At 41.4% G+C, this 10,240-nt stretch overlaps 1 protein-coding gene across 1 annotated transcript in view; it reads right to left on the reverse strand.

The window, feature by feature from the left end:
- SHTN1 (shootin 1) overlaps positions 1-1,054 on the reverse strand; it is a 56,331-nt gene extending 55,277 nt beyond the window's left edge. The window contains exon 1 of the mRNA XM_083866400.1: positions 1,038-1,054. The gene's annotated coding sequence lies outside the window, so the exon portion shown is untranslated. The remainder of the gene's footprint in view (positions 1-1,037) is intronic.
- Between the last annotated feature and the right edge of the window lie 9,186 nt (positions 1,055-10,240).

The raw sequence follows: 10,240 nt of genomic DNA on the forward strand, positions 1-10,240 counted from the left end.
GATTGGTGTGGCCAAAGTGCAGGGCTCTGCACTTGGCCTTGCTGAACCTCAGGCGCTTGGTTTGGCCCATCGGTCCAGCCTGTCCAGGTCCTGCTGCAGACTCCAGACAGGGCCTCCCACAGCGCCAGGGCCCCATGAGCTGGGATTAAGCCCTCCTGCCCCACAGCGTCAGTCCCCCATGAGCTGGGATTAAACCTCCTGCCCCACAGCATCAGGGCCCCATGAGCTGGGATTAAGCCCTTCTGCCCCACAGTGTCAGTCCCCCATGAGCTGGGATTAAGCCCTTCTGCCCCACAGTGTCAGTCCCCCATGAGCTGGGATTAAGCCCTTCTGCCCCACAGTGTCAGTCCCCCATGAGCTGGGATTAAGCCCTCCTGCCCCATTCCCACACAGCTGCTGGTGTGTTGCTGCATTTTTAATACACTCCTTTGCACAGCTTGCATAGCACAGCTTTCCACTGAGGATCCCTTGCCCAGAGGAGTGGTGAGGACATAAAACGGTTGTTTGAGTGCCTCGGTACAAAGAAAGCTAAAAGGTTAAAAAAAAAAAAAAATCCTGGAAGGTTGCATTACTGTTTGTGGGGATCCAAGGGAAACAACTGCATGCAGTGTCCAGCACTTAAAGGAAAGTTTGGAACAGTGTTAGGGCAGAAGGCTTTGACAGAGACTTGCTGTGTTCACCTCAGAAGAACACACTTCTCTCTGCTATTCTCTGATGATCCCTTTCCAAAAAAGGAAGGGATCCAGTGATAATCTCTGTATTAAAATGGTTACCTTACCCGGTTTACCCCAAGGCTCACAGTAAATGCAATGCAGAGTTAGTTTCTGTTTGTACGTTTTGCTGAGCTCCAGCAGCGGTCAGCTGAGCAGCAGCTATCTCCAGACTGGCACGGGCAAAGGTGCAGTTCATACACCTTCCTCCCTCCCTCCCTCCTTCTTTGGCAAACACCCATCAATCCCTGTGGCAGGCAGGTCAGAACACACAGATGTGGCAATGTTAGTTAGAAATACCAGATAGTGAAAGGAAAATTACCCTACCACAAACAGTTGCTCAGTCCTCCTGCCTCCCTCCTCCCATACAGTATCCTCTAGTTTTCCCATTTTTACCTAGTAAACCTTTAAAACATGAAGAGACTCTTTACAGCACTTTCTGTCCTACAGGTAGTTAGTGACACGTGTAACATCCTGGAAGGAAGCCATAAGAACCATGTGAGCTGTGCTGATTCCTCAGAATCTTGGTATGCCCCTTGCAAAGGAGGCAAGTTCATAAACTAGTCAGCTTATTTTGAGCTAGGCCAGCACAAAACACCTTTAACGGTACCAAATGCAAAGTTATGAATTCATACTCCTATTCGTATGCAAAGAATGGGAAATGACCTTGGAAAACAAAGGCTCTGTAGAGGAAGTGGGAGGCAAAGTGCAAGTAATTATGTAAGTGCTGTCAGTAAGGTACTGCAGTGAAAGAATGGGGGTATGCTGACAACAGGGGGAAAAGTTTCTTCTGTAACCCTGACAAAACCAAAATAAATTTTCTGTGTCTAGTTCTTCAAAAAATGGTACAAAAATTTTACAGAGAAAGCACAAGAGAAAAAATATGGCCCAAGGTTTGAGAAGAGTGCTTTGCAATGCAAGACCTCAAACCCTTGATTTTTTTAATTGACCAAAAAGGAAACAAATTATTTGGTTATGGCAATTTCAATACTTAGGGCTTTTCAGCCGAGTGGAAAAGAGTCAACCAGAATCTGTGTCTGTAACCAGAAAATGGTTGTAAAAGCTACAAATAAATCCACATATCAACAAATGCCTCCATTTGAAGGAACACAGAGGTCCTATTTAAGTCCTTGGAGTTCTGGGATGACCTTGGCTTTGAATAGCCCCCACTTTAAGTCAGAGCAGTTCTGCCAGTGTTTTACTTTTTAGTGTCCTCTCTTGAGCTGCCTTGTTGGCTTCCCTTCAGCCACAGGTCTCATTCCAAGTCCCTCTTCCCACTGCCGATATCATTCCCTTTCATTTCCAAACCAATTTCCTTTATGCAGTGTAATAGCAGGATTTGCAAAAGAGTCATTGTAGGGTTGCTTATCCCTGCACGGTGCCAAGGCACCGGACATTTTCATCCCCCAACAATGTTCTGTCTGTTGTGTACAGCCAGAACAGGGCATAAAATCCCTTTGATATCTGGAAAGACAAGCAAGTCAATTCTTCCATTATTTTATTTATTTACTCAAGTTAAAGTAATATGTCCACATCAAAAGAATTCACCCCCATAATTCTATATTAGGGCTTCATAATTTTTCTTTTTGTTTTTATTCACTTACATTTGCATCCAGTTCCAATACCTTGAAAAGTCAGCATTTAAAACAAGGATCTCCTTGTTTCAGACCATGTTGGTTGCAAGAATAGGATGGCTGTCACTGCAATAGTATTATTTATTATTATTATAGTAGTAGTAGCAATACTACTACTAATAAATTAATCAATTGTTCCTAATATTTTTCTAAGTTTGGACATAGCTGAAAAGTTAACTCTATTACTAATAATTGATGTCCTTTGGGAGACCAAAATTCAGATGGATCCATCCTATCTCTAGATTCCACCAACTCGTAGCTGCAATGGATGAGAATCTGTCTCGTGTTCTCAAATATGCAGTAGCCATCAATAATATAAAATAGGATAATTTCAGAAAAAAAAAAATAAAAAATACTGGAAGTTCTAACTTTGTCTTACTTTGAGATAGATCTTAGTAAGATTTTGTACACCTGTTATTCTGGCTTATGCTTGAACCTGATGTAAATGATCAGTTCCCAACATGTGTGTGAAACTCAGGCTGTTGTACCTGCTTGTGTATCATTTTTTCAAGTTTTTTCATGGTTCACCTCTTGGATGGGACTTTCATGAGTTGTCAAATGATGGACTTGGCAAGTTGAAAATATCACAGAATGACAAACTGGAGCAGGTTGCAGTGATTAATCACATAACTCCTAAATTCATAGGATCTAGAGTGAAGACCTAGGAATTCGTAGCATAATATAAATTTTTAATTTTGAAAAATAAAATTTGAAACAATTATTATGTGTATGAATTTTGTACTGGGACCACCTAAAGACAGTAAAGTGCAGACTTTATCTAGAAATCCTTAGAATCTTTTTCCTCATAAATTAGCTATTTAACATAACACTCATAACTGGGCATACAGAAGTAAATATTTTGGTACCCTATCAAATAGGTACAACAGTCAGCAATTTGATGTGGTTGTTTATCTATCTATCTATCTATCTATCTATAATATATTTAATTCCCATTCCTCATTTTGGGATAAAATTTACTCGGACCTTTTGATGGATTTTCCTCTGCCATGTAAATAAACACCCAACATCTCCAACAACAAAGAGCAAGGAAGGGAGCAGTGGACCCCTCTGGCTGGGAGAGAAAGGCGTTCCCTTGGGAGGCAGTGCAATCCATCAGTCCCTGCAAAGCCTGAAAGGACTCCTGAGGATTCATCACCCTCCTGTTGAGGAGAGCTACCTGGGGGAAGGAGCTGTGACTGCAGGCTGAGCGTGCCCTCAGGGCACAGCTACAGCCATATGTTTACTACTTTCAGAAGAGATTTTTATGAGGAGTGAGGGGGACAAGATAAAATAAACTACATAATCACTGCACAGATAAACAACTATCAATAAACTGGGGAAAAAAAAAAGGCAATGGCTTTTTGAGCATCTAATTAACACGATGAATAAGACTAAGCAGCTTGTCTTGCTGAGGTAATGTATATTTTTCCATCAAACCAATCAGTGCTGAATAATGACCGGCATAATATATCAGGGTAAATATAAGCACTTCTTGTCTCCCTAGGACAGGAACTAACTAATCAGCACACATTCAGACTTGAGTATAAGTATGATTAAAGATAAAAAACCCCAGATAATACAGATTCATTTGAAAAACTTTAACGGTTTGATTAGAGACACCAGCCTGATCTTTGCTAGTCATCTCCATCTAAGGTGGCAAACATATCTGTCTCTCTGCACAACAAAAAGGCACAACTTGATTGGGGGATAAATCAGAGGAAGATGAAGTAATTATCATGGCACTTTTGAATGCTCTAATTGTACCATAATTGAAAATCCTGGATATTAAATTTGCAACTGTAAAATATAACTAGGCAAATTTAATCTACTCACCCTTCCTAGCAGTTCATCGTACTTTATGGATGCTCACCTCATATAATTTGGTTGAAATGAGTGCCTCCTCTATTTTCAAGCACAGACAGGTGCTGGATTTCACCCATAGAGGTGTGAACATCTGCCAACACCTGCATGGACACATATTTGGAGATAACAAATAGTTAACTAGCGAGATCTCCCATGCTTCCAGCCTTTCAGAGACAAATACCATGCTTTTGGAGAGTTAGAAATTGAGTTACTTTCCAGACCCCTTTCCTGGAGTGGGGGACCCTGTTTCAGCAGTATCACTGGGGAGGCTGTTGTTGTAGTGGCTTTTTTGTGCTCCTCTGGGGTTCTGTGCTTTGTTCTGCAGCGATTTGGATAACTGGGCTGCCAGAGCAAAGAAGAAGAGAGGTTGTATAGGAATCCTTAAACAACTAGGTGTTATGTGATGGTAAATGACAATAGCAAAAAAGGTGTTTGTTTTTTATTTTTTTCCCTAGGAGGAAGAGATGATCTATTAAAAAAAAGAAGAAAAAAAAAAAGGAACAACGAAACCGAAACCTCACCTTAGCCATATAGGATCAAATATCTCTGTGCTCATAATTTCATGGTGAAAAATGAACATAGCCTGAATTTGGTGTGGACAGATGCTTATGATGGGAGAAATCTTAGGGAACGACCACACTGCAAGCTGATGAAATGTCACTGAATACAAAAACTTATCCCTTGGTAAGTTATTCCTGGAGCCTGCAGTGCTATTTCATACCTTGTTCTTTGATAAACAACTAACATCATGTCAAACTAAAGAACAAAATCAGTTAGTTAGGAACTTAAATACGTTACTATACAACAGTCAAGGTCTTTTAGTACTGATCATAAGCTTCTTAATAGACCATTCATTATGTGTAGCTTTTGAATTCAATGCCACTGTTATTTTGCCTACATCTTTATTATGCTGCTCTGCAAAGTTGCCGTCATAATTAATTTCTACAGAAAGGGCAAGTCAATTCACTTTTATTAAGCAATTTTGCAGCTTATGAAAAATAACCCATTGCCCTGCTTCCTCAACACACTTTCTATCTAGTACTTATGTGCAACTGGAGCCACTTTGTCTGTGTCTCTCTCCCTCTCAGTTGAACTTTGCATACAGCTCAACAGCAGTTGATGCTTTTGTTCCTGTTGCAGACTTGTCCCTTTTCTGGTGCTTGCACTACCTCCATTTTTCCACATAATTAGGGTCAGATGCTAGTTCCCTGAATTAAAAGGCATTTGGGCTCTCCTTCCAACAAGCCTTTCTACTCCCTTCTTGCAAAACAAAGCTGTCACATGCATTCTTTAGCTGGTGTTGGATTACATTACACCACTTGACCACACTTACTACACTAAGATAATTATGCCAGGTATTTTGCTGATAAAAATCACCATGGCATTATTGTGTGCTGTGGAACTCTATCAGTTCATGTCAGCAGAAAATTGGGTGCTTTGTAAGAATTTAGGGACGAAACTCAAGGTTGCCATAAAGATTCTCACTGGCTTAACCAGCATTTCTGGAAGTCCTTCAACAAAGCAGAAGTAAAGGGACCATGGAATAAGCAAATTTTTTTCCATAAAATATCACACAAACTTTCTGCCATTTGCCCCACAGTACATCATCAGGTGGCAGAGAAATACACCCTTTACAACACTTGATTTTGCTTTGAGCAGTTTGATTTGTAGTGCCACAGGCCAGCTCTTACAGCTCACACAAGCACTGCTCCTGGCTGTGCAATAAACAGAGATAAAGAAATTGTGTAATGAATCTTGAACTAGACAGTCTGAGAAACTTATAAAGGGCTGCTCAGGAAGAATAAAAAAAAACCCTGCTCTCAGTGGAGTTTTACTTGTACTAAAACTTGGCCCAAAATGTTAAAATTTAAGAGAACTCCCTGCTCCTGGAGCCCATGCAGGACAACTCATTTGTGTGAGTCTGAGCCATGGGTCAGCTGGAGCTGGGGTTTGCTCTGTGGCTTCTCAGCATTAAATGGCCTCTCAAAAAGCTGCAAGTTCCCACCAGAGTTTGAAACCAAAAATCACAGACAGTGAAAATGCAATACAGTGTACCCACAAGGGATTGCTCCCACTGAGCCTTTTGGTCAACAGGACACTCCAGTGTGTCTTCTCTATTGAAGCAGGTCATACAATGCCTCCTAAGAGTGACATTGAGGTAAAAATCCTGCTTGTCATGCTGATTCCCAGTAACCGTCTTGAATTTAAATTATTCTCAGTTCATCCCATTTTAACACAATAAATTCCTTGGATGAGAATATATGCTATTTCTATCACCAGAAGTAGTATATATGATAGTCTCACTCTGCCAGTGCTTTTGATTTGTATTGGTTTTCTACAGCAAGGTTTTTTAATTAAAATAAATGACAAATTAGGCATTAGCTGTATCTCTGGGTCTGATCTGTCAGTTATGTGCTGGCTTAATGGCATTACTTTTAACTGACTTCCTTCGCATTCCAAATGTCAAGCATATCATTATTCATATATAGTAAATATACAATAAATATACAATAAGTATAATAAAATACCCTAAACCCATGTGAATATACTGCTTTTATGCAAAAAAAAAAAATGGAGGAAGTGTCAGAGAAGAAATTAATTTCCTACATTGTAGAAACTAGTGCAGTAAAACAATCTAATAAATCAGAGTGTTCTCACAAGGTGAGTTGTTTTGTCAGTTGAGTGCTTGAAATGCTATCTAATGTCTCTGTGGAAATGGCTGAAAGAAACAACAGATGTCTCAGATTTTTGCCTTTCATGTCTTATTAAAATCAAGAGAAGATGGAAGGGCAAACAAAGGGTTACTCATCATTTTTCTCTGCCTGGAAGAAGTTCCTCTGAACACCGCCTACAAGAAGAGGCAGTGATAACTGAGAGACAAAAAGCAATTTAGATAATGATGAACATTTATAGAAGAAAAGATTCATTAAGAACACTATTCCCAAGGATAAAAGGTGGAAAGGAGACAAGAAATTCTGCAAGCAGCTCACGTGAATAATGTGGCAGTGCCACTGCAGCCTTCAGCAGAGCCATCTTGTGTTGTTCCCTGCCACTCGCATTCAGCCAAGGAACCCTGAATGAGAGGCTTGTGATCTGATTTATGCTGGGTATTTTTGACTTCACTCCCTCATTCAGACTTGCAGCTCTGACCTCTGAGCCACGTCCCTGCTCCGTAGGGACTGAGAAGCTCTTACCTAAGTAAGGCTCAGGTGATTTGCGGCATCTCGCTGGGTGTTTACATCGGGCTCTTCCATTGTCATCGCCTGAGATATCTCCAACTCCTACTTTCATCAGCTCCCCACGCTGCCTTGCATGTGAAGCAGCAATGTTTGCCATTGTTGATTATCTGCTAAACTACAAGAAATATTAAAATCTGCTTCGCATTGCTATGGTAGCCACTTACACTTTGCACTAGAAGCCAAAGTAAACACCCAATCCCTTATTCTGTTATTTTCTCCTTCTGTTGCTGCAGGAAGATGAGTTTGTAATTTGCGTTGGCTATACCAAGAATCTCCTGATAAGATGAAAATCTTATCAGGCTGTCTTAGAGAGGATGCATATACAAAATGTGACCCAAGCAGTGTTTCTGAGCCAGTGTTTCAGCACAGCCTGGGGAGCACACATCCAACCACCACGCCCTGTGTGTGTCACTGTGAGCAGGGTGGCACACAGCCCACCAGGATGGCTGGACAGTCCCTGAGGACACCTCTCCTGGCACTCCCACACCTCCACAGGCAAAGTTCTGAGTCAATCCAGACTGTGAATGGCAGCACTTGATAAAGCTTTAGAGAAAAGGTGCCAGAGAATGGATCAGATTGTTCTGCAGTAAAAGCCACTTACAGGGGATGTGCAAAAATCCAGCTGAGATACTTAAAAAAATAAAATAATAATCCTGCTTTTGCATTCCTGAGCCAAAATACTGTAGAGGAGTTCACACAGAATAGGTTGGCTTTGATCTTAAAATTTTTACACTTCAAATAAGGAAACTGAAGAGACGGTATTTCTTTCCTTAGTTATTTTCATTTAAGGCCTGAATCCCAAGGTGTTGATACCACTGGCATGTGCTGATGCCACTGAAAACTGACAAAAACCCGTTTTTAAACCATTCAGTGAATGATCTCATACATAATGCCAAAGGTTTCAGGCACTGGAAAAGATTGGGCTGATGGGTGGTGTATGGGAATTTGTCTTTAGAGAAGGCTGTCCTCAATTAGAGAGCCAGAGAACAATTTAAAAAAAACCCAAAACCTGTAATTAACTAATTTTTGGACACTCCCTACAAAGATTCAGACCTTTTATTTATATACAAATGCATGGGAATCAAAACACTTCTGTACGTACTCTAAAAGTTTTTAAATTAACTGTGAAGTTGTGTCACATAAATGTCTTTATAAGGTATACTTTTTTTTATAGAATTGCAAAATATATAATGATGTGGACTGAAGCATTCAGTGGCAAGTTTCTGAGTAAAACCAAATTTTGGGTTTATTTCAGTGGTTACACTGCCACTAATTTTTGGTTCCTTAAGGAAGAAATAAAATCAAACCTAAACCAAAACTAATTTTTGCTGCTTGGCTGGGGAGCTGTAGCATCTCACCACCTTGTGGCAGCTCTAAAAACCCAGCCAGGGATCCCTGTGGTGGCCAGGAGACTTCTTAGCCACACAGTTTGGTTTTGCCAAGGCGGAACACCAGAAGAGATGGGGCAGAGGCATCCTGGAAAGCACAGCCACTGCACTGCCTGAGTCAGAGCAGCCCGGAGATGGGCTCTGGAAAATTCACCCTAAATGATCACTCATGTTGGGGGGAAGCTGAAGACTATCCTTACCTGCCTCCTGTCCCTCCCCTCCCTAAGTTTTAATATGCTATAAATTAGGAAATACCTCTAGGTGATGTTATAAGACAAACCCAAAACAACTACCCTTTTGAAGATGACCTGTCAGGTGCTCCACTTTCCAAAGGAAATATTTGGGCATGTGTGCCCTAAACAAAGGTTCTAATCTTGACAATTCTTTGCTAGAGCAGGAATTTACAGCTGCAGGTGCAGGATGAAGGAAGGGGAAAGGGAATGCTGTGAAGGGGGCACTAACCCCTCTATTAGGCCAGGCTGCTATAACACGCATTCCTGTCTCAGGACAGGATTACAGCTGCAAGTCCAAGCAGCTGCATCCCCTCCAGAGAGGGGGAGATATAGAGTCATTTCACTCTCTGCTCTTACTGAAATCAACTCTCCCATGCCTGTGGCACTGCTTATGTGAGACAAGAGATTCATCCCTACAGTTTATGCAACACCACCAGCTCCAAGATATTTCCAGACTAGCTGTGGAAATAGGTATAGAATGGCTTTGTAGCAAAAATGTCACAGCAACACACTTTGACCCTGGCTATGGGTCCTTGCCCTGAATGAACTGACCTACAGCCACAGGTCTGCATTTAAAGAAACCACCCTCCCTTCCACTAAATGCATCCACAGGCCTCCAAGCCGCTCCAGAGGCATCAGAAGAGCCAGAACCAGGCAGTCTGTATTGAACAGCAGATTTCTTTGGAACAAATGCTTGGCAAAAAAAAAAAAAATGCTTTTACATTTTTGCTTCCTACAGTGCCTCAGGATGGTGTCTGTTTAACTAGCATGTGCTTATTAATCTGGTAAGGAAGGCATTCTGGTGTGGTTAGTGAAAAACACAGACAATTGTGTTTTGTGTGGGAGACAGTCCAGCTTGCCAAGCTTGTCTAAACAGCCTGTTCTGCCCTATCATTTATGAATAACTATTTTACATCTATAAAGGAACCAGCTCTATTTTATGGAAGTGAGGATGTTCCTCTGACCAAATCCATTGGTAGAAGGGGTCTGAAAATGAAGGCAGCTTGCAGAAGTGAGAATTGCTGCCCATCTGGGGAGAGCTGGCGCTGCAGGTCTATGAGATCTCCAGTGCTGGCTCTGGTGCAAGCCTCAGAGTCAGTAATGAGTCTCAGGCCCATCCAGATCTGATAAAGTGCTTGGCAAGCACCAATGGTGATTTAGTCTCCGTTCTTT

The sequence above is a fragment of the Zosterops lateralis genome (genome assembly GCF_965231275.1).
Source record: "Zosterops lateralis genome assembly, chromosome: 8".
Lineage (NCBI taxonomy): Eukaryota > Metazoa > Chordata > Aves > Passeriformes > Zosteropidae > Zosterops > Zosterops lateralis.